Here is a 22,413-nt window from a genome sequence, read left to right as displayed (position 1 = left end):
CCATGTCAGCTCAGGGGAGAGTGCGCGCACAGAGGAGGGGAAGGGGGAGGCCCCTGTCCTCCGGTGTGCTCCGGGCAGTTTCTCCCGCAGGCTGCAGCTGCCCCCAGCCTCCCTCCGGTCAGCCCTTGCTCGTGGGGGTCCCAAGTGGCGGGAAGCCGGGGCTTCTTCGGAGGCGACCCCAAGGCAAGCGAGGCTGTGAAACCTGGTGGAGGAGCCGGTGCGCCCCTTGGGGACGGCTCGGGGGTTTGGGGTGGAGGGGTGGAGGGGTGGAGTGGTGGTGGTGGTGGTGGTGGTGGGGCAGTTGGTGAGGGCAGGGACCTTGGGCCTGCAAGGTAGAAAGAGCCCAGGAAAGCGGGGTGCTGGGGTGGTTGCAGGGGTGACCCCCTCCCCGCGAGGAGGGCCCCTCCCGCGCCGCGGGCTTGTGGGGCGATGGCGGCGACGGTTTCCCGGCTCCCCCGCCCCGGACGCCGATGGCGGTGCGTTCCGGCCCTCCCCCAACAGCTTCTCCCCCGCGGTCGCCGGAGCCGGTGAGGCCGGGAGGGCGGGGAGCCGCGGAGGGAAGGCGAGAGGGCGGAGGTTGCGTGGTGCAGGCGGCGGCGGCGGGAGGAGGGCCAAGGCAGGCGGGCGGGCGGGCTGGAGAGGAGGAGGAGGAGGAGGAGGAGGAGGAGGAGGAGGCGGGCGCCGTGTCGCACGCAGCTCCAGGCGGGGCAGCCCCGGTGCCGGAGGGACGCAGCCAGACCTTGGCGGGACGGGGTTTTCACCGCGGTCCGGGGCCAGCGACTAGGCCGAGACGTCGCGGGAGCTTTTCGGGTATTTAGAAATGCGGGTGAGTGTCGGCGGCCCAGAGGCGGCGGCGGCGGCCGTGATGGTGGTGGTGGTGCAGGCCCGGCCTCGAGCCTCGGTGTCGCAGTGACTGGGGCCGCGGCGGCCGAGCCCAGGCGGCCGGCGAGGCCTCAGCTGCCGATTCGCGGCCAGGCAGAATGGCGGCCGGGCCGTGGGGACTCGTGGGCGGGGAGAGGAGCGAGCAGGAGCCGGACCCTGAGTCACCCGGGCCGGCCCGGGGCCTGGCCTGACCGAGCCTGGCCGTAGCTTCGGACGCAGGTTCGGGGCGGCCAGGCCCGGACTACGCACCGGGAAAATGCCCGATTCATCGCGCCGGGAGGTGGCGGCCTGGTGGCGCCGGGCGCTTTCCCAGCCGCGTCGGGGCTGGGCTCTCGCAGCCCGGGCCCGGCGTCTATCTCCGGGCGGCGCGGGCATCCTCCTCCGCTCCTGCCGGCGACCCTCGCGGGACAGAAGCACTTTTTTTTTTTTTTTTGCCCTTTCTCCTTCGCTCCCTTCCGGCACAGGCGTCGCTTGCATGCTCTCCTGCGCGCCTGGGGAGCCGCCGAGCCGGTCTCTCTGGCTTTCCGGTTCCCCCTGCCTGTAGCTCTTCGGGTTCCTCGCTTGCATTGTTGCGGCTGTGCAGGGTGGCATTATTGGGTAATAGTCTCCCTTTTGCCCAGTTTTCTCGGGAGAGGCGCGGAGGGATGCAAGTGCGGTCGCCGCCGAGCACTCGCCAGTCGGCCGGGGCCTTAGCACCGTGGCCTGCGCGCGCCCTGACCCTGGAGGGAACCGGGGGCGCCCACCTAGACTGCAGGGACTTGGGGGCCTGCAAAGGCATGTGCCTCGATTCCCAAGGCCCATGGAGCCCCAAGACTCCCTCTGTCAACTGTGTAATGATGTGTGATTAAGAAATGCTTACATGCCTTGAGATTAAGCCCCAAAGTTAAGGGTGTCTCCAGGCAGCTTTGCCAAAAAGACCACTCTCTTTTCCGATTGGGTCACTGTAGTTTTTGCATTTAGTTAGGGGTTAGTGGTAAGTGTGCAAATATTGAGTTTTCAGCTTCAGTATTTATTCACTCGGTGTAATTGCGCTTTCCTGTAGCAGCGTTGAAACAGTTCAGAGTTTGGAGTGGAGTAAAGGGTTGCACTGTATTTTTAAATGCACTTAGCAGATTCGACAATAGGAACTACATTTGAAGCCACGAGCTCCTGGGACCTAAACATGTTTTATCGCCCTGTGTGTGGAGTTTTTTAAGTTCTGCACTTCTTTGGGGGGCCTCACTGAAAATGAACTGGATTTTCTGGAGTCCCTGGAGTGTTTATGTGTTGTCAGCATTAATAAGTGACACGTTTAAAAAGTAGAGCCAGTCGTCTTACTGTTTGCTTTTTTTTTTTAAGTTTGGTGGCTGTTAAGTTTTTCTTTGAATTGTTATGTTAAAAAAAAAATGTTGCTTGGAAGTTCTGTGTGTTGCTTTCCATGGTAAGTCAAAATAGTTGCATCGCATTTCAGATTCCACAGCATGCAAACACGAGACTGGCTTGCTTTAACTCTATTATGCCCATTTTTGGAGGTTTCAGTAGAGTGCCAGTTAAACTAAAGAGAGTTGGTTGAATGGTTTGCTTTTAAAAAAACAAAAACGATTTTGCGTAAAAACAAACCAGCTTGTAGACAAGCCTTATGCCTTCCCCCGCTCCCATCAGCCACAACCCCGGAGTCCATGGGAAAGCTTGCCTGAGCCGACCTGCAGGTGTGTCCCTAGGTGTCATAGCCCCCGTGGACTCCCTTCCACGGGTGCAGTGTTACTTCCTAACAGTGCCTTGAACTCAGCCTTCACTCATCCATACAGCCTTGTTTCCCACACATTTCACGAGATCTTGAAGGCAGGAATGACCCTTGCAGTAACACGGAAGTTAGTCATGGTGATACCTCAGTTATTACCGCTTGGAATGAACAGCTGAATTTTCTGGAAAACCTTGAATGTCAAGCCAGCGTTTGGGCACTTGAGCTGATGTGGGGTGTGGGTAGTACAGTTGCCTCACCCTGTGGGTTAATGATGCAGTGACGCTTCGTTCTGCCATGTCTGCTGGATACTTCTCGGGAGTAGCACTTGTCATCTTTGTCCTCTTCCGTGTCCACAGCCTGTCTCACAGCACCACCCAGGCACCCAGGACTGGTGCCACAGCGGAAAGATGCACAAACTTTCTGTAGCTGTAGAAACCCAGGCAAGGGCCAGGAAAATGGGCTGTAATCTAATTTTGGCTTTCTTCCCTGCAAAACTTGCCGGGTCTTTAAAGCATATACAGTTGTTGAAACAAGAGTCGCCCCAGTGCCAAGTCACATCACGCTGCCTTATCTTTGCAATGAGGCAGGCCGCCGGTGTGCAGGAGTGGGGGAAGAAGCCTTTCCTGGACCCATGGGCTCCAGCCCCTGGCAGTTTTGGTCAGAAGCTCGCTGGCCCTAAGTGTACCCAGGACCAACCACAGCGTGCCTTTCTGGCGGTGTGGAATATCAAGGTGAACAAATGTTGTAAGTACTGTTACTTACAAATCCTCAGACATAACCCCCAAAATTGAATTATGTGTGTTGGTATTCCTGGCTCTCTCGGGGCCAGGGCCCTCGGCAGTCTGGGATCAGACTGGCTTCAAATTGCTAATTGGTCAGATGAGTTCCTTCAGTTTTGCTTGAACACGTGATCACCAACTGAATAATAAATCAAATTTAGATAGACCTCTGAGCTTATTCATGGAGCCTTAGAAGTCCCTGTTTGTAATATGGATATTTAATAATTGTACTATAACCAAATTTTTAGTTAGAGATATTTCCTAGTTTCTGAAAAAGCTGTCCGTGTGTGTGAGAGAGCGGGAGAGAGAGATTAATTTCTGCTTGTTGTGGAATATTTTGCTTGGAGAAAATGACAAGGGGTCTGGTTTGAATCTAACTTTGTTAGGGCTTATATCGTTATTTGTGCAACAAATTGTTTTTCATTGGCACTGTTTAAGATTTGTTTAGGTCCTCAAAGTGTGTGTGAGAATGCAATGCCATTTAGCGATAATTTTGTAAAAATTGTCTTACAGAACATGGTTCATCTGTGCTATTCACGTGTGCAAAGCAGAGTTGGAAAGCCTAAGTTTGCTACTTAACTTTCCTCTGGGAAACTTGGAGCAAGTGAGTGTGATCAGCTGACAGGTGCATTCCCAGAATCCCCTGGTGTGGGCTGCTCCAGTGTCCTGCCTGCCCGTGTGCCCTCTCCAGTGGGTGACCTCCTGGGTGTGGATGCCCTGGTGTGCACCTGCCCCCAAGGGCTCCACCCTGCCCTCACCTGACACCTGCAGAGCCAGATGAAGTGTAGGCACCGTGTGTAAGCCACTGTAGGACATGAGGTAGAAGCTGAGGCTTTCAGGGGGTTCAAGTTCAGGCTGGTAAGATAGCGAAGGCCAAGTTAAATAGTTAACTCCAGAGCTTGAGCTTTTAACTAGATGTTCACTGAATGTTTGATTTAAGAAGACTAGAGGAGATGAAAATGAAAATGTAAGGATTGACATGTGATAATGGATAATGAAAAAATAATTCATTATGCGGAAGTATGGCTCACCCCCAGGAAGGCCCTTGTTCCTGGTCTTCTAGTAACACGGAGGGGAATAATTGGGTGCTGATGGCCTAGAAATGAGCAGCTTTGGAACTTAGAGGCTATTGTTAATTGGTTGTGATGTTATGATTCATTGGCCTTGCAAATATTTGTAAAGCCATTTAAGATTGTTCAAATGTAACCAGCTTTAATTTTTCAAAGGCGCATGTCAGGAGAGATTTTTGAAAGGGATTTATGCAATGAGTGCAACCATTGAAAATGTGCATTGAGTGTGTATGCACGAGTGAAAATATATAACTAGTAGTTAAAATGTTTATAATTTTAGGGTGGTGACCTTGTTCTCGTGCTTTTAAAATATTTTTCCAAAACAATAGTGTTTCAGGGCCGAAAGCTAGTAGGCAGGATGGCACTTGGAGGAGGCGGAATACCCCTGCGTGCAGCCGGCAGGCGTTCCGGTGGTTTCTCTAGAGTTATCAGATTTTCGTATGTGAAGATGCCAGAGAGAGTTAAAGTAAATGGCAAACTAAGAAAAGTTACATTTAAGCAATTGCAGTTTCTTTTAAAAGAAAAAAAAAAGGGGGAGGGTTCCAATTCATAGGGAAAAATAGGCTATTCTTAGAAGAAACATGAAAAAGGGATTTTAATGTTATCAGGATTCCCAGAAATATAAGTCAGTGTGATACTGTTTCTGTTTTTATAGATTTTTGGCATAGTTTAAAAAGAAGCCATTTCTAGAAAAGGGGTGAGAAACAGGGTCACTCATGTATCGCTACAAAAGGTGTAACTCAGTATACTTTTTCTAGAAGAGCAAAATATTGAATCTACAAATAAGGGTATAACCAAGAAAATACAAAAAGTGGTGACCAGATTAATATTCTGTCCTGGGTGTCACGTTATTTAACTAATGCTCTATTATTATGCATTTGTTTTCAGGGTTTTCTTCTTTTGCCCTTAAAAAAATTTCATTGGTTAAATGATTTCATTATGGCTGAGATAAATCTTTGCATTTCTATAATGTAGGAAGTTGTGCATATTAAATTGTAAAACCAACATGTATGGGGGCGGTATGTGTTTGCATAAAAACGATTATAAGCCGGAGTGTTAATAGTGACCTGTCTGATAGAGTAGTGGGATTAGGGCTCATTTTTAGCTTATTCTTTGCTTGATGTTCTACAGTGTTCATTATGGGTAAACTTCAAATGTTTGGGGGATAGGAAATTAAAAGATGAGTGACTTTGGATAAGAACATTCTGAAATCCCTACATACAGAAATTTTCAAGGTTTTGCCCTCAAGGTATCCTTAGAAGATGCACAGAAATACCTTTCATGAAAAAAAGGAGTGAATTTCAAAATGTTTTATACCAAAATAAACTTTGAATTCCATTTTTCATGAACTTTTTTGTGCTGCCCTTGCGTTTATACGCTATGTTAATCCCAAAACAGTGGAGGCAGGCAGGTGTCTCTGTTTAGTCCAATGCCGACATCGCTCGCCACCCCTTTGGCGTACTGGTGGAGTGTCTGATGTGGACATGGGGCCGGCTTCCCAGCGCTGGGCTCTTTGAAGGCCTAATGCTCAGGTTGACTCCCTGTGGCCCTTCAGTCCTTCACATATGTCAGGAAACCTCCATGAACCTGCCTAAATCTATCCCAGGGAAAGTTCCTCTGCTTAGTTGTGAATTTTGTGTTTTTGCTTACTTCACAACTCCTAGTGATAGTAGACACATTTATAAATTGAAGGTATAAACTCCATGTTCTTATGGGTAAGAATATAAAGTTGCTAAAAAATGAAAAATGGAATGTCTTGAGAAGCTGGCATTGTTATGCAGTGGGTTAAGCCATTGCCTGTGGTACCACATCCCATATCTGAGTGCTGATGCACCTGGGAGAGCAGCAGGGGGTGTCCCAAGTCCTCCCCCACCCACTGCCACCTGTGTAGGACACCAAGATGGACTTTGTGGTGCCTGGCATGCATAGCCGTTGGGGCTACTGGCGAGTGAACCAGCCACTCTCTGATAGCTTGGGAAATTGAAAGATGACGATTGAGTATTCGAAGGCTGTAACCTGAGTTGGGAATGCTATGGAATGTTGAGAGAATAGGTGCACAGAAATACGTTGCTGCATGCTGTGGGGAGGAATGTCTACCACGCGAGAGTTACTTACATGCTAGCTGAAATAGTTTGATGTGCCTGGTTGGAATCCAAAGGTGAGAACGAGAGAAAAAGGCAAGGAGAGGTCAGGTCACCATTCCTGCAGGATGGCAGGAGGCTCGCTCTAATCAGACTGGAAGGAGTGACTGGGAGCCTGGGCCAGACTGTATTTCCAAATGCAAGCCCAGGAATAGATGGAGGGGCCAAGCCTTTTGCCCTTCACCAAATCCCATATTTACCTTTGGGAACCAAGAGGCTTTGGCTGGAGAGGACATGGAGAAGGAAAAAAGTCTGGAGTAATTTCTTCTGACTTCTCCCAGTTTAAGGATTTAAAAGATTTAAAACATGCATTTGCAAGCTAATCTCACATGTAATAGCAATGCTTAGTATACAGCCCCAAGTCTGTGGCAAAGGCTGTGCTGCACACGGTCTGTGTCCTAGTCTCGCTCAGTCTCAGCTATCTGCTCTTTGCAAGTGCCTTGCATTGGAGAGAAATCTGTCTTAATGCTGTGCTGTCCTGGCCATAGACTTTGAAAAGCAGCCCAGGAATGTATTGTGTCAAAGAGCAGGTAGGGACTGCTGAAATGAGTCTCCTGTCTGATATGGTGATAAAAGGTTAACTGGGTGATGGATTTAGAGTAGGTCCTGGCCAACTGGAGACTCAAAAGACACTGCAGATTCAGGTAGACTTAGGGATGCCGAGTACACTCTTGAGTAGTTGAACAGTTTGGTCTGAAGTTGCTCATCTAGGAAGATAAGGAAGTAGGAGGAGGATTTGTGAGTGAACACAGGCTAGGGCACAGTGCATTGCTGGTCTTACAGGTATTGGAATGGTGTATTCATATTTCAGAAAGTTCATAGAAATAGAATTAAATTAATTTTTGGTGCAAAAAAATGAGCCTCATACATACAAGGGACCATCAAAAATTCATGGAAAGTGTGTCATAAAAAAATTAGGCGTGAATTTCAAAGTAATTTTGCACTAAAAAACCCTAATCTTTCCATTTTTTTTCCAATGAGTATTTTGAAATAACTGTGTGTGAAGGGGCACCCTTAGTAATAGCCTTCGAAGGAAGAAAATCTGTGACCATATTAAACAACAGCGTGGATTTAAAACCATGGAGATTGCAGAATTATGGACCTCCCTGTCCAGATCTGGTGTGTGTTGTCATTGGCAGAGTAGCGACTGGCACTTAGAAACACTGCTGTCCTCTGGAGTACGGTGGGGGCAGTGCTGCCGCCTCACAGCCAAGATTCTGCGGCACACAGCTACACAGTCAATTGCCTAAAAGTGACCTGTTTCAGTTGAGCTTTTGATCTAAATCCTAAATTGTCAGTTATTGCAGAAAGTGGTAGTGTGAAAGCATATGGGTCAGCATTATTCCATAGCTGGCATCAGGGAACAGCAGTTTCACATCTCAATCACGTTTCTCCTATTATTAGTGATGTCCTATTGAGAGCACTTTTTGTTTGTTTATTTATTTAAAGATTTGTTGCATAAGGAGAACTTCCGTCCACTACTTCACACCCCAAATGACCGCAACTGCTGGGACTGGGTCTGGCTGAAGCTAGAAGCCTGGAACTCCTCAATCTAGCTCTCCCACATGAGTGCAGGGGTCCAAGCACTTAGGTCATCTTCTGTTGCCCACTCCCAGGTGTGTTAGCAGGGAGCTGGATTGAAAGTGGGGCAGCCAGGTCTTGAGCTGGTGCTCACATGGGATGCCAGCCTTGCAGGTGGCAGCTTAACCTGACCGCCACAGCACTGGCTGGGAGGGAGGGGTCACTTCTGAAACTGGAAAGATGACATCACCTACAAAGACACTTGGTGTTCTTTGAGCGTTGAAAGTAACTGCTTCTGTACTTTTCGTTGTTCTGCATTGTTGGATGGATTGTCCGAGATCTCCAGGGTGTAAACACTGTTACCTTCACTTGTTAGATCTGGCACACTACACCCCAAACAAATGTGACCTGTTTTCTAGAACAGTCAGGCTCCTCTTAGGACAAGCTGTGGCCCATTTTCTAGATCATGGGCCAAATCTTCCCCCTCCACCCCCTTTTCAGAATGATTTTTGGGCACTAGAGTTCTGTGGGTAATGCTTGAGGTTCTAGTCCTGTCTTCCTGCCTTTTGTGGGTGCTTGGCAGAGGTCTGACTTGTTCGTGGGTTCCAGTTTGTTTTGCTGTGGAGTTTTTTCAGTTTAATTTAGTCTAAGATTTCCCAAGCAAGTTAGAACTGAGCTCCTAACCTCAGGTGTCAAGGCTTCTCTGGTTGGCTTGTTGCAAGTTGACCAAATCATCCCCAAAAGTGAGTTGCAGGCAGACTCTTCACCGGCCGGAGTCTTTGTGAGCTGTTCCCATAACACTGCAACCGGAGGAGAGCAGCCCTGACCAGCCGTGTTCAGGGGTTCTTGAGCAGTGATCGTCCAGTCAGCTGGGAGAGCACTGGCACGTGATGGGAATCATCCAATCAGCCGAGCTCACACTCAATAGAAATTATCCAGTCAAGAAACAGACCATCAGTTGGAGCATCATGCACTCTAAGCTATCCAGTCAGTAAGTGCTGCATCGTGTCTGCAACTGAACCAGGCAGCCAGGTCCTTCCAATTCTGTGTGTTCCATGTGCAGAAACCAATCTGGGGCAGTCCGCTTACTGCATGAGCTGTCAAAGCAAGATCTCACCCAGAGTGAGGTCGTTTCTTTGGATAAACACGCTTACTCCCATTCAGGGCTTTCCAAGAACTCCAGGTTAGGGACACGACCTGGAAACATCTCAGGAGATCTAGCCTTCTTGCTGCCATTTTTATTGTCCTGGCTGTCCTGGCTGTTGCAGGCTAGCCTGCCTTTGCTTCGCTCATACCCCAGACTCATTCTTGTTCTCTAAACCCAGCTACTTCCAGCATATCTGAGAGAGAGGTTTAACACTCTATACCTGTCTTCAGTGAACTAGGTCCTAGTATCTCTTCCTTCAAAATACTTTTTTTTTTTTAATACTTCCCTCTTTGGTCCTGATTCACCAGCTTAAGTAGGCCCTGATTCTCTCATAGCTAGTTGCAGGGACCCAGACACCTGGGCTGTCTTCTGCTGCCTTCCCAGGTGCTTTGGCAGGAAGGTGGAGCAGCTGGGACTTGAACCAGGGTGAGATAGCTCTCTCTCTCTCTCTCTCTCTCTCTCTCTCTCACAAACACACACACACATCTCATTTAAAAGCAGTTCGTTACACACACACAGCCTCTGCTCATGTGGGAGACCAGGGTGAGATCGCACACACACAGAGGTGCAGACATTCAGAAGACGAGCCGACAGGAGGAAGGCTGACTGATCCCGATTTCTCTCCTCTTCCCTCTGCTCTTCTTCCTCCCCCCATTCCTCTTCTCCCCCTCGCGTTACTCTGCCTTTCAGATAAGCTTTAAAAAGTACACGTGAAGGTGCAAAATTCTAGAGACATGCCTCTTAAAAATAAATTTTAGACATGCCTCTTAAAATTTGGAGGCATGTTGTAAAGAATGTTGGTATTACAGATGAAGCTTCTCCTTTTTACAGATATGGCCATTTTAAGTCAGAAAGGGAAGCAAGATTAATGCAATGGAAAAGCTCCTCACCTCCCCACAAAGTGCTGTATCTTGATCAGAGTTCTGGAGACTTCCTCAAATAATTGAATGAGAAACTTCATTTAACCTAATTGGCCTTGATTTGAAGCCCAGGCTTACATGGACACTTGTGTGTATGCGTATTTCTTCCTTAGTATGTATCATGTCTGAGAATACTAAATGTCAGGAGCTTGGCGGGCAGGTTCTTCACGGGGTGCTGTGCAGCAGACGCAGCAGTGTGTGCAGGTCGGGCAGGTGGCGGTGCAGGTGCAGGTGCGGTCATTGACCCCAGGTGCTTCCCGGAGCGTTTACTGTGTCCTGGGAACGTGGCACCTGGAGGAGGGCGCCCTTTCACTTCTCTCCACTTCTTCTGTTGGATGAAATGTTGAATTGTCTTAAACTGAAAACCTAAAAGCTCCGCAGCGGACAGAGTGATGTAATGCTGTTACCCAGTTTGTAGTAGATGTGAGAGTTGACAGCCAGGGAAAGCTGCCCATCAGAATTTTTCAATTTTGGGGTTAAGTTATTTATCTTAGTGGGAAGAAAGATGATGGAAAGAAGTTTTCTTATTGAAAACCTGATAAGATGATGAACAGTGTCTTGTTCGCTTAATGGCCTGTTGGGGTCCAGAGCCTACTTACTGAATCGATGGTTTTGCAAGGCCTGCTGCTTACCAGCTCTGGGGCAGAATGCTCCCTGACTGTACGGACATTTGGAAGCTAACTGAATGGGATTGTGAGAGCCAGGAGCTCAAGTGGAATTCATTTAAGTGAGAGTTAGAACATCTGCACATCTTTCTCGGACACAGCCATCAGCAGGGGACACTTGCCAGTTACAATCAGCCCATGATAGTGCCTCTGCTGGGAGGGGCACGTGTGGGTGTATGCCCTCAGCAGCTGGCACCACCAGCGTCCTGGCCATCTTTGAGCAGTGCAGAAATGCCCACAGATGCATTTTTGTGTTTCTTGGGACTCTGAAAATACCATGTGACACCAAACCAGAGATGTCTGAGATGCTGTGGCAGCTCTCAGCGAGTTCCGCCCTACAGTGGCTTGCCCGCTCGGAGTCAGGTAGGAAAATGGCCTGCAAGACAAACCTGTATCGCGTGGTAGAATGAGGGCTTGACGTGGATTTTAAAGTAGAATGGTGTTTCAGAGAAAACCCAAACTCTGTCGCTTAGTGCTAAGGTGGACTCCTTGGCCCCCCGAGGCTGCCGAGAACCGGCTTGTGCTGGTAAGAACATTTAGGTCAGAAGTTTAGGGAGCACTGCTCTGCTGTCCTCAGTTGGCATGACTGTCTTGGAGTTTTTCAGGCAATGTAAATTTTCTTCGTTTCAGCCTAATTGATGGTGGTGGTGTCCCCACTGCAGATCACGAGGTAACAGCTGTGCTGTCTTTCGTGACTGCTGAGTTTGGAGCCAGAAGTTTAACATCTTACATCTGTAAAATATTAACTATTTGAAATAGTCTCGTTACTGTGAAGTTGATGAGTATCCCTGAGTTGTCATTAGTGTGGTAAATGCATTTTGTAAGATAACCCAGCAAAGTTCCACTTGCCATTTACTAAACTGATTCTATGAACTTGAAAATAATAGGCTGTAGTCTTTCATCTGAAAAATACATGTGTGTGTGATCATGGTCAGATACAGTGCTGTCTGTGCTTGCTTTAAAGTGAATGGAAATGCTTGGAACTGAGATCCATGCAGGTCCCCATCCAGACCATTAAATAAATGAGTCCCTCTGTATGTGCCAAGACTGGGAGCTGAAATCCAGTTGTTAGGGTTTGAAAGTACTTCATTGACATAAACTGCTCCGTGATACAGCACTGTTGTTTTGTTTTGTTTTGTTTTTAAGATTTTATTTATTTGAGTTAGAGGGGCAGAGATGAAGAAGTCTTCCATCTGCTCTTTCACACCCCAAGTGTTGCAGTAGTTAGGCCGGGCCCGCCTGAAGCCAGGAGCCATCTCCCACGTGGGTGCAGGGACCCAAGCATTCGGGCCACATTCCTTCTCAGGTGCATTGGCTGGGAGCTGTGTTGGAACTGGAGCAGCTGGGACTGAAACTGGTGCCCATGTGGGTTGCAGATGCTACAAGTGGCACCCACTATTCCACAACGGTGCCACAAGCCCCCAGCTTCCGTTCATTGTAATGTAGTTATAGCTTTCTCGAGTAATTTATACCAGTGATACTTACAGCACCTCATCCAAAAGTCGTACAGTAATTGAAATATGAACACTGTGCGGGTTGACTCACTTAAGCATTAAGCTTTAAGATTTTGTGTGTGGACTTCCAAGATTTAAGACCCCTTTCTTCTGCTTGTTAAAATAGCAATTCTTTTTGTTTTCTTTTTTTTTTTTTTTAAGATTTATTTATTTATTGGAAAGTCAGATATACAGAGAGGAAGATCTTCCATCCGATGATTCACTCTCCAAGTGAGCGCAATGGCCGGTGCTATGCCGATCCGAAGCCAGGAGCCAGGAACTTCTTCCGGGTATCCCACATGGGTGTAGGGTCCCAAAGCTTTGGGCTGTCCTCGACTGCTTTCCCAGGCCACAAGCAGGGAGCTGGATGGGAAGTGGAGCTGCTGGGATTAGAACTGGCGCCCATATGGGATCCCGGTGCATTCCAGGCGAGGACTTTAGCAGCTAGGCCATGCCGCCGGGCCCTAAAATACCAATTCTGAAAGAAGAAAAATTGCTCCCTAACTGCAAATTTTTTACTTAATGACATCTGGGATTTCTTATGAAAGTGTTGGTCTGTATGACTTAGATTAACATGGGCTACTCATGCTAATATATATATATAATATATGTGTGTGTATGTTGTGTATCTGTTGATCATGAGAATCCTGGTGCATTTAGTAAATGATCTACTCCTTCCTGCCCTCATGTAACTGGTTAGTGGGCGAGGGCCTCGAGGTAACTAACCCACGAGCTTGAATCGCGTGCATTTTCTCCTGTCCCGCTCTAGAATGCTGAGTCTTGGCTTTGCTTCCTAGTTTATAAAACCATCAATTTTGCAATTTTTATGGCTTGTGTGAATAATTACATTTATGTGTAATATAATTATTGTGTACGGTACTGATAGCAGGCCAGTAGAAAATACTGTGTAATTCACCACAATTCAGTCTACTTAACACTCTTAGTTCCGTGCTGGGGGCCGAGTGGGGCGTTGGGGCGTTATGTGTGATGCGTTACCAGCGACTTCGGCTGTTTGGACTAGTTGAGTCCGCAGGGTTTCTGGAGGCTTGTGGTGTGCGCTGCGAGTCAGGCGCCTGAGCTGCAGCCGCGAGCTGCCGGTGCGTGTCTGCCTGCAGCAGCTGCGTGCCGCTTGGTGGGATGCATTGCTGGTAAACTACTTTCTTAACTCATGCACGTAGACTCGCCTCCGGTGAGTCAAAGAATTAGATTATTTGCAAAGAATAAGCTTTAACTATTGGCACGTTTCCATTTTATAGTAACAGATATAAATATGAAACCTACTTGTCAAACATTGTTCAATAGCAGTAATTAGTAAAAATAAACAAAAAAAACACTTAGGATTCAGGAAAATGAGCAAATATAGTATTAAATGTTACCTACTAGGTTTTTGTTTATTCCTGTTTTCTGCACTCTAAAATACATTGTGAATGAAATATAAGCATTTTATGATTTTTAAAAAGATTTATTTGTTTTTATTGGAAAGTCAAATTTACACAGAGAAGGAGAGCAGAGAGGAAGATCTTCCATCAGCTCAGTTACTCTCCAAATGACTGCAACTGAGCTGATCCGGAGCCAGGAGCCAGGAGCTTCTAGGTGTCTCGTGTAGGTGCAAGGTCCCCAGGCTTTGGGTCATCTTCCACTGCTTTCCACAAACAGGGAGCTGGATGGGAAATGGAGCATCTGGGATATGAACCTGTCCCCAGATGGGATCCTTGTGAGGATTTTAGCCACTAGGCTATCATGCCAGGCCCACATTTTTTTTTAAATAAAATTTTAAAGAAAAATTAAAAATTTTTTTTTAATATTTATAAGTAATGTTTAACATTAAAAATGGCTCTGTGAAAAGATTTTACTCATCCTCTCAATCTCTCTCTAACTCTACCTTCTAAGGAGAGGCTGGTACTGTGTACTAGTGGGTGAAAGCCAGCACGTGGGCAGTGGTACCCCCATATCCCAGACCAATTCAAGTTCTGGCTCCTCCACCTCCCTGCTTACCTGCAGGTGCTTCTGGGAAAGCAGCACAGGATAGCTTCAGTGTTTGGGCCCCCGCACGCACATGGGGGACCCGGAAGAAGCTCCTAACCTCCTGGCTTTGGGCCAGCGCAGCTCTGGCTCTTGTGGACATTGGGAAGTGACCCATTAGCTGGAAGACCTGTCTGTCCTTCTCTAGCCTGTCCATAGCTCTGCCTTTGAGACAAAAATACATCTTTTTTAAAAAAGGTTTTACTCGGGCCCGGCGCGGTGGCGCAAGTGGTTAAGTCCTCGCCTTGCACGCCCGGGATCCCATATGGGCGCCGGTTCTAATCCCGGCAGCCCCGCTTCCCTTCCAGCTCCCTGCTTGTGGCCTGGGAAAGCAGTCGAGGACGGCCCAAAGCTTTGGGACCCTGCACCCGTGCGGGAGACCCGGAAGAGGCTCCTGGCTTCGGATCGGCATAGTATCGGCCCGTTGCGCTCACTTGGGGAGTGAATCATCGGACGGAAGATCTTCCTCTCTGTCTCTCCTCTCTGTATATCCGCCTTTCCAATGAAAAAAAAATAATAAAAATAAATCTTTAAAAAAAAAAAAAGGTTTTACTCATTTTCTGATTAAATAATATATTTTAAAATAATATAAAGTAATATAGTAATAAAGTAATATATAAAGTATTGTTAAGGACAGCTCGCACTGCTCTTCTCCTTTCAGAAGCAATCAGACCCTTCTGGGAAATCCCTGTGATGTGCCAGGCATACAAGATGGCATTTTTACATATGATGTCTCATTTGACCTTATGTCCATTCTGAGAATTTGGTACTTCTGTGATTGATGCCCCACATTCCACCTCATTCCCACCCTCAGTTTTATCAAGTGAAATTCGTGTGTATTTACAGTGTACAGTGTGGTGCTTTCACACATTTATGCACCGTGGCAAGGGATTAAATCAGGCAGGTTGGCATCTTCGTCGCCTCAGGTGCCACTTTAAAGTGCTTCGCTAGTACACAGGTGCGTGATTGTGAATTGCAGCCCATGCTGTACCAAGGTCAGCCGGACTGAAAATGGTTGTTCTTTGAGCAGTGTCTCCCCCTCCATCCACCTGGGTGTTTATTTAAAATTTTTACTATTGGCCTGTTTGGTAGGCAGAGGGAGAGAGAATCTCCCATCCACTGGTTCACTCCCCAGTTGTCTGTGATGGCCAGGTCTGGGCCAGGCGAAGGCAGCGGCCAACAGTGCAGTCCTGGTCTTCCGCCTGAAGAAAGGCCCAAGTGCTTGAGCTGGCCCCCGCTGCCTGCCAGGGTGCCTGCTACTAGGAAGCTAGATTTGAGGGTGGAATCGGAACTTGAACCCTGGTGCTTTGTAACTGCTGTATCAAACACCTACCCTGGTGCTTAATTTTTTTTTAAAAGATTTATTTTTTATTATTTTTTTTTATTGGAAAGGCGAATATACAGAGAGGAGAGACAGAGAGGAAGATCTTCCGTCTGATAACTCACTCCCCAAGTGAGCGCAACAGCCAATGCTATGCCGATCCAAAGCCAGGAGCCTCTTCCGGGTCTCCCACGCGGGCGCAGGGTCCCAAAGCTTTGGGCCGTCCTCGACTGCTTTCCCGGGCCACAGGCAGGGAGCTGGAAGGGAAGCGGGGCTGCTGGGATAGAACTGGCGCCCATATGGGATCCCGGGCGTGCAAGGCGAGGACCTTAACCACTGTGCCACGGCACCAGGCCTGTGGTGCTTAATTTTTAAGGAGACTTAAAAACAGTGAACAGAATTGTGAAAGAACCAAAGGTCACCTGGGTAAATCTGACTAGACTACTCTTGTGGCACCGCAGCTGAGCTGCCACTTGCAACAGCAGCATTCAGTTGAAGTCCTGACTGCTCTGCTTCTGATCTAGCTTCCCGCGGATGTGCCTGGGAAGGCAGTGGGAGATGGCCTGTCACTGCCCTAAGTAAATCATGTTTTAAGGTTTATGATTTGAAAAACAGAGTTACATGTAGAAAAGAAAGAGAGACAGGTCTTCTGTTCACTGGTTCACTCCTCCAGTGACCCCAGTGACCTGAGCTTGAGTCAGTCAGGAGCCAGAAGCTTCATCCCATTTCCCATGTGGGTGCAGGGAACCAAGCATTTGGACCATTCTCCACTGCCTGCCCAGGCGCGTTAGCAGGGACATGCATCAGAAATGGAGCAGCCGGGACTTGAACCATGTGGGGTGTTGGCACTGCAGACTTAAATAATCTTTTCAGAATGAATGGGGTCAGATTTGTGGCTCCGTCTGGGGGTTAGGCAGCTGCCCGCCATGCCATATGGATGGCAGTCCTTGTCCCAGCTATTCCACTTCGATGCAGGTGATGGTCCAAGTACCCTCGTGGGACAACTGGATGAAATCGTTGGCTCTGGTCTGTCCCGGAAATGGCTCTGAGGTCATCTGCGGAGTGAACCAGCAGATCAAAAGTTCTCTTCTCTCTTGACTTTCACAAGCAGCTGTCTTAGGTTCTCTCTGGCGATTGCTGTTTTGTTTTCTCGGTGCCCTCTGCTGGTCATCTTGGTGAGACCGGAAAGAGATCTGACGTCAGGGGTCAGTCAGCAGGAAGCCTGAGCACTCTTGGACATATGTGATCCACTTAATACCACATTTTGGTCTGGTTGTATGTGTTCCACTGTAGTACTGTGAGGTTGCGGTTGTGAATAATCATCATTGCTTGTGCATTATTTTTGAGAAAGATACGGAGTTTGTTTTGGACGGTGATGTGTGTTGTCATGCCTGTTCTTGAATGCATTTGTAATGTAAGTTTCCATGTTAGCTTTGTGACTTCAAAGGAGAACCATGGCTTTTAGTGTCATTCTGAGATGGTGGGAAGGGTACTGGTTCCCCTGGGCTTTGAGCTGGTCACGGTGTAGCGACTGACACCAGCTCTCGTGAGTCGCCAGGCCGGTGGTCAGCTCCACGTGACGCAGCAGTTGTTTTTCTCTTAAGATTTATTTGAAAGCTCTCCATGCACTGGTTCGCTCCCCGGATGAGCACAAAGGCTGGACCTGGGCCGGCCCGAAGCAGGAGCTTCTTCCGGGTCTCCCACTTGGGTAACAGAAGCCCAGGTGCTTCTGCTGGTTTTCCCAGATGAATTACAAAGAAACTGGATTAGAAGTAAAGCTGACAGGACTTGAACCAGTACCCATATGGGATATGCCACAAGCTGACAGGCTGCAGCTTAACCCGAGTTGCCACAGTGCCTACTGCGGGGTTGTTGCTGTCAAGCTGCCTTTACCCGAGGATTTTACCAACATGAGTTTTAAATTGAATGTTCAGTTGAGTGGCAGAAAGAATTTCTTATAAGCATAATTTGTCAGTGTCTGGATAGTCATCATTTAGCCTTAATTTGCCATCAAGTTTTGTACTGTGAGTTCATATTTATTTACCTTTGTTTTTAAGCAGAGAGCATGATTAATTGAGATCTTGCAGGCCAGATACAGTCATACGATGTTTTATAGCTTTTCCATATGACTTTTATCATTTAAGATGTCGAAGCACAGCAGATCTGTCTGTATGTAAGAATTACGCATGTCAGCCTGTATGCTTCCTAGTTAGGATCTAGTAAGTAGGATTTTTACTTTACAATTTCAGAATTGATAAACGTAGATCACACTGGCCTGTCACCTGTCGTGGAATAATGGACAGTCTTTACAGTGACTGATGCTGAGTTGTGACTCCCTGCAGTTTTCGGTTGGTCTCTCTGGAGCTCTGTTCTCAGCAGTGGATGCGGGGTCCGGGGCTGGTTGACCTGCGATGTTACTAGATACAGCCAGGTCCCTGTTTGTGACACTGAGCAGTCCCACCAATAAGAGCTAAGCTGTTCTATATTTTTAGTAAAATTCTGGAATCCAGAAACTGTTGGTGGTTTGAATGTATAAATTTGAAAGCCAGTCTTGGTCGTTCTTCTTTCTTTACCTATGTCATGCTGCCCTGTTATGGTGAGCTCAGTCACCTTAATTCTTACTTTGTGTGGTGTGGTGTGTGTGATTTTAGACATTTTGCTTTTCCTGTTGCTGTTGGTGAGTGGAGCTGTTACCCAGTCCGATGGCATCCCAGGCACTTGAACTGCCTGCGTTCTCTCTCATGGAAACTCCACGGAGCTATCAGAGTGTTGCTTGAATCACATCAGTCACAGCTGTCTTCCTTCTCTGAAACCTCCTGTGAATCTTAAAGGCTTTGTGTGCTCTTGGTGCGGGCTCCCCCTGCCTCGCATAGCTTGTGTAGAATCTCCACTCAGCCTTGGGGCTGTTCTCTGCTTCATACTCTTCTGTTTGTTCCTCTACTTGTGTTCGAATCTTACCCATGCGCTGCAGAGTGGTTCATCACTTGTTTGTTTGTTTTGTTGAAGGTCTCTTGATCTTACGTCCCAGAATGGTTTGTTTGCCCCTCTGAACTTCCATTGCTATATTTGTCTGTTATCGTCAATGCGTGCCTGTGGCACTGGCGTAGAGGGTTAGAGGCGCATACTCTGCACTGTATGTTCACCTTTGTACACTGCTGCCGGAGAACATAAAGCCGCTCTCCTGATAATGTCTTACATAGTGCTTCTTGAAATTTGATTTTTGGTTGTGCACTGACTAATAATGCCTTAGGTGCTATGCTGAGGTCATGTGGACATGGAAGCCTTGGGTGCTATGCTGAGGTCATGTGGACATGGAAGCCTTGGGTGCTATGCTGAGGTCCTGTGGGCGTGGAAGCCTTGGGTGCTATGCTGAGGTCATGTGGACATGGAAGCCTTGGGTGCTATGCTGAGGTCCTGTGGGCGTGGAAGCCTTGGGTGCTATGCTGAGGTCGTGTGGACATGGAAGCCTTGGGTGCTATGCTAAGGTCGTGTGGACATGGAAGCCTTGGGTGCTATGCTAAGGTCGTGTGGACATGGAAGCCTTGGGTGCTATGCTGAGGTCCTGTGGACATGCAAGCTGGTCACCTTGTGGACACTGATTTCTTCTGGGAATGAACTGAACTGAACTTCCCCCTTAAAGACTTGCTGTGTTTAAGAAGATGCTTAAGGGTGCCGTGCTTTATGCCTGCTGGTCTTTTTTCCCTGAACAGCCGTATTTAGAAAGGCACAGCCACAGAGTGCGTACACACGCATTAGAGGGTGAGTGCTCCTATCTGCTGATTCCTTCCACAGATGCCCATCCTGGCTGGAACCTGGGGCCAGAACTGGGATGCACTGCAGGTGTCCATGTTGGTAACAGGAACCCAGTGAGTAGAGCGGAGCCATTGCTTCTACCGTGCAGCGCCTGTACCGGCGGGAAGCTGGGGTCAGGAATCGCAGTGGGAACTGTGCTTGGGCGCTCTGACGGTGCCTTCTGGCATCCTAGGCTGAATGCTTGCTCCTCACTACCTGGCTTTTGCAGACATTGTATTCATTTAAAACTTAATTTAAGAGTTTCTCAGCTAGAGAGCTCTCCAGTTGTTAACTCTAACTGATACTGGGTGTACACGTTGACCTAGAGTTCTCCTGTGGTGGAAGAAACTGTGAGACCTCGCTGGGTTTCACCTGTGAGTTAAGCAGCAAGGGCGCTCTGACCACCGACGGCCTCCCTCCTCCGCCCTTGTCTGCGTGAGCCCCAACAGGATCTGGAATGGCCTTTAACCCTCTCCTCAGGTTCTTTTGCTTTTCTTTCAGCTTTTAATTCCTATATATACAGAGAGGAGAAGAGACTGAGAGGAAAATCTTCCATCCGCTGATTCACTCCCCAGTAGCCACAATGGCCAGTGCTGTGCCGATCTGCAGCCAGGAGCCAGGAGTCTCCTCCAGGTCTCCCACATGGGTGCAGGGTCCCAAGGCTTTGGGCCTGTCCTTGACTGCTTTCCCAGGCCGCAAGCAGGGAGCTGGATGGGAAGTGGGGTGGCGGGGAGTAGAACTGGCATCCATATGTGGTCTTGGCGCATTCAAGGCGAGGACTTTAGCTGCTAGTCTACCACGCTGGACCCAGGCTTTTTTTTTTTTTTTAACCTACAACATCTTGAAGTAAATTGCACCCATCATATAATTTTGCCCATAAAAGTATATGAATCTGGGTCCAGTGCAATAGCTTGATTGGCTAATCCTCCACCTCCAAGCACTGGGATCCCATGTGGGCACTGCTTTGTGTCTTGGCAGCCCTACTTCCCATCCAGCTCCCTGCTTGGGGCCTGGGAGAGCAGCCGAGGACGGCCCAAAGCCCTGGGACCCTGCGCCCACTTCAGATCTGGAGGAGCCTCCTGGCTCCTGTCTTAGGATCAGCTCAGCTCCAGCCATTGTGGCCACTTAGAGAATGAAACACAAATGGAAGCATTTATCTTTCCATCCTCTGTAAACCTGCCTTTCCAATCTAGTAAAGTAAGTAAATCTTTTTAAAAGGCAAACAAAAGGGTGTATCAAAGGGTGTGCACGTGAGCCTAAGGGAGAGAAAATGATGGAACACCATCAGCTGTGGTGACCAGCACCCCACCACACATGCAGTGTAGCTTTTCATTCTTATCGTTGCTATATCAGTCTTCCTTTAGAGAGATACTCTTTGAATTATTGTTTTTAAACTTGTTTTAGCTCCTTTTTTTGTTTTGTTTTGAGAGGCAGAGCTAGAGAGAAATGTTCCACCTGCTCGTTCACTCCTCAAATGGCTGCAGCAGCTGACGCCAGCACAGGCTGACGCCAGCACAGGCTGGGCCAGGAGGCCGGCACTTCTTCCAGGTCTCCGTGTGCATTCAGAGGCCTTTCTAGGCGAACCGGCAGTGAGCTGGATTGGAAACTGAACAGCCGGCACTGCGGGCAGGTGTCCAGCCTGGGATGCCACAACAGCAGCCTCTTGAATGGATCTGTGTGTCTTGTACTGGACGTATTCCTCCATCTCTACGTAGTCTTCGTGACACTCGTCCCTACGTTGAGCGTGTGGCTGAAGCCAGCTCAATTTTGTGTGTGATCTCTTGTGACTGTCCCGTTTGTGTTATGTTAGTAGGCGTGTGGATTGTTTCCGGGTTGTGTTTCTTTTGCTTTTATGAACAACGCAGCAGACGTGTCCAAGTGCGCTGCCTGGTACGCAGTGCGGGTTCTGCGGGTCAGGGTCGCCTCGTGCCTCCCTGCTGCAGGCCCAAGCCGGAGTGCCAGGGCTGCCTCTCCCCGCAGCTTCCAGACGCGGTGTGTGTGCGGCACAGCACTCAGGTCGTTGACTGCAGTCCGATTGGAAAACTGTTAAACTAGAAAAGGCTGAATTTGGTTTTATTTGATTTATACAGTGAATTTTACCTACATTTTTGTTAACTAGAGACTTTCTCAGCAATGCTGTAACTGCTGTATTGTGTTACTGCTTTGGTTTGAATTGTGTTTATACTCTGCAACAGTGGGGTTTGCAACAGGGTGAATGTGTTTGGTCTTAATTTATTGGAATGAAGGCAACTATCAGGATTGCGTTGATCCCCCCCCCCCAAAAAAAAAGGGTAATTAAATGTTTGCAGCGTTTGAGTTAAAATTGAGGAGGGCACAGAATTTTCTTAAAATCCGTAGATTTCCCCCTGAGAGTAGGCACAGTTGTGCTCATTATTTGTGTACTTCTCTGCTGTTGTGTTTAAGAATTGTCAGGGGTGGGATCCGGTGCCTGGGGCTGGGCCGCAGTCCCAGGCCACAGCCCAGCCCTGGCAGGCAGAGGCCGCCCTGCTTCCCAGCCATGCAGCGGGCAGTGCCTGGGGCTCAGCCACAGTCCTAGGCCACAGCCCAGCAGTCCCAGGCCACAGCCCAGCCCCGGCAGGCAGAGGCCGCCCTGCTTGCTCAGCACAGGTTAAGCTCCGTTGGGTCTCCCGCTGTCACTGGTTGCTACAGGCTCTCGGGTCAGCTGCGCGTGCTTAAAACTGGGTCTAGGACACCTTGCACGTGTGGCTGCCTCCCCACCCTGCCCCTCCCTCCCCCACCTCATTCCTCAGGTGCTTCTGGAGTCTCCTCTGTAGGAAGCGCCTCTTGGGTCATATCACTAGGTGTTTATCTTATGCTCACTTAAGTAAAAAATAATTACAAGACTGCTTGTTCACTGGTGTACTTGGTAAAAAGCGAATACCTGAACACTTTGTAGCAGGGACTAGTTGGAGGAAT

The 22,413-nt window shown here is 48.4% G+C and overlaps 1 protein-coding gene across 2 annotated transcripts in view; it reads left to right on the top strand.

Moving 5' to 3' along the window:
* The first annotated feature begins 699 nt into the window (after positions 1-699).
* Positions 700-22,413, top strand: part of CUL1 (cullin 1) — a 65,081-nt gene continuing 43,367 nt past the window's right edge. The window contains exon 1 of one of the 2 annotated variants that reach the window (XM_041002558.1): positions 700-826. The gene's annotated coding sequence lies outside the window, so the exon portion shown is untranslated. The remainder of the gene's footprint in view (positions 827-22,413) is intronic. The other variant, XM_041002557.1, reaches the window with a different exon arrangement.

Source organism: Ochotona curzoniae, unplaced genomic scaffold (assembly GCF_017591425.1).
Source record: "Ochotona curzoniae isolate NIBS_2020 unplaced genomic scaffold, NIBS_Ocur_1.0 scaffold_2476, whole genome shotgun sequence".
In the NCBI taxonomy this organism is placed as follows: Eukaryota; Metazoa; Chordata; class Mammalia; order Lagomorpha; family Ochotonidae; genus Ochotona; species Ochotona curzoniae.
This window is presented reverse-complemented; position numbering and strand designations above follow the sequence as displayed.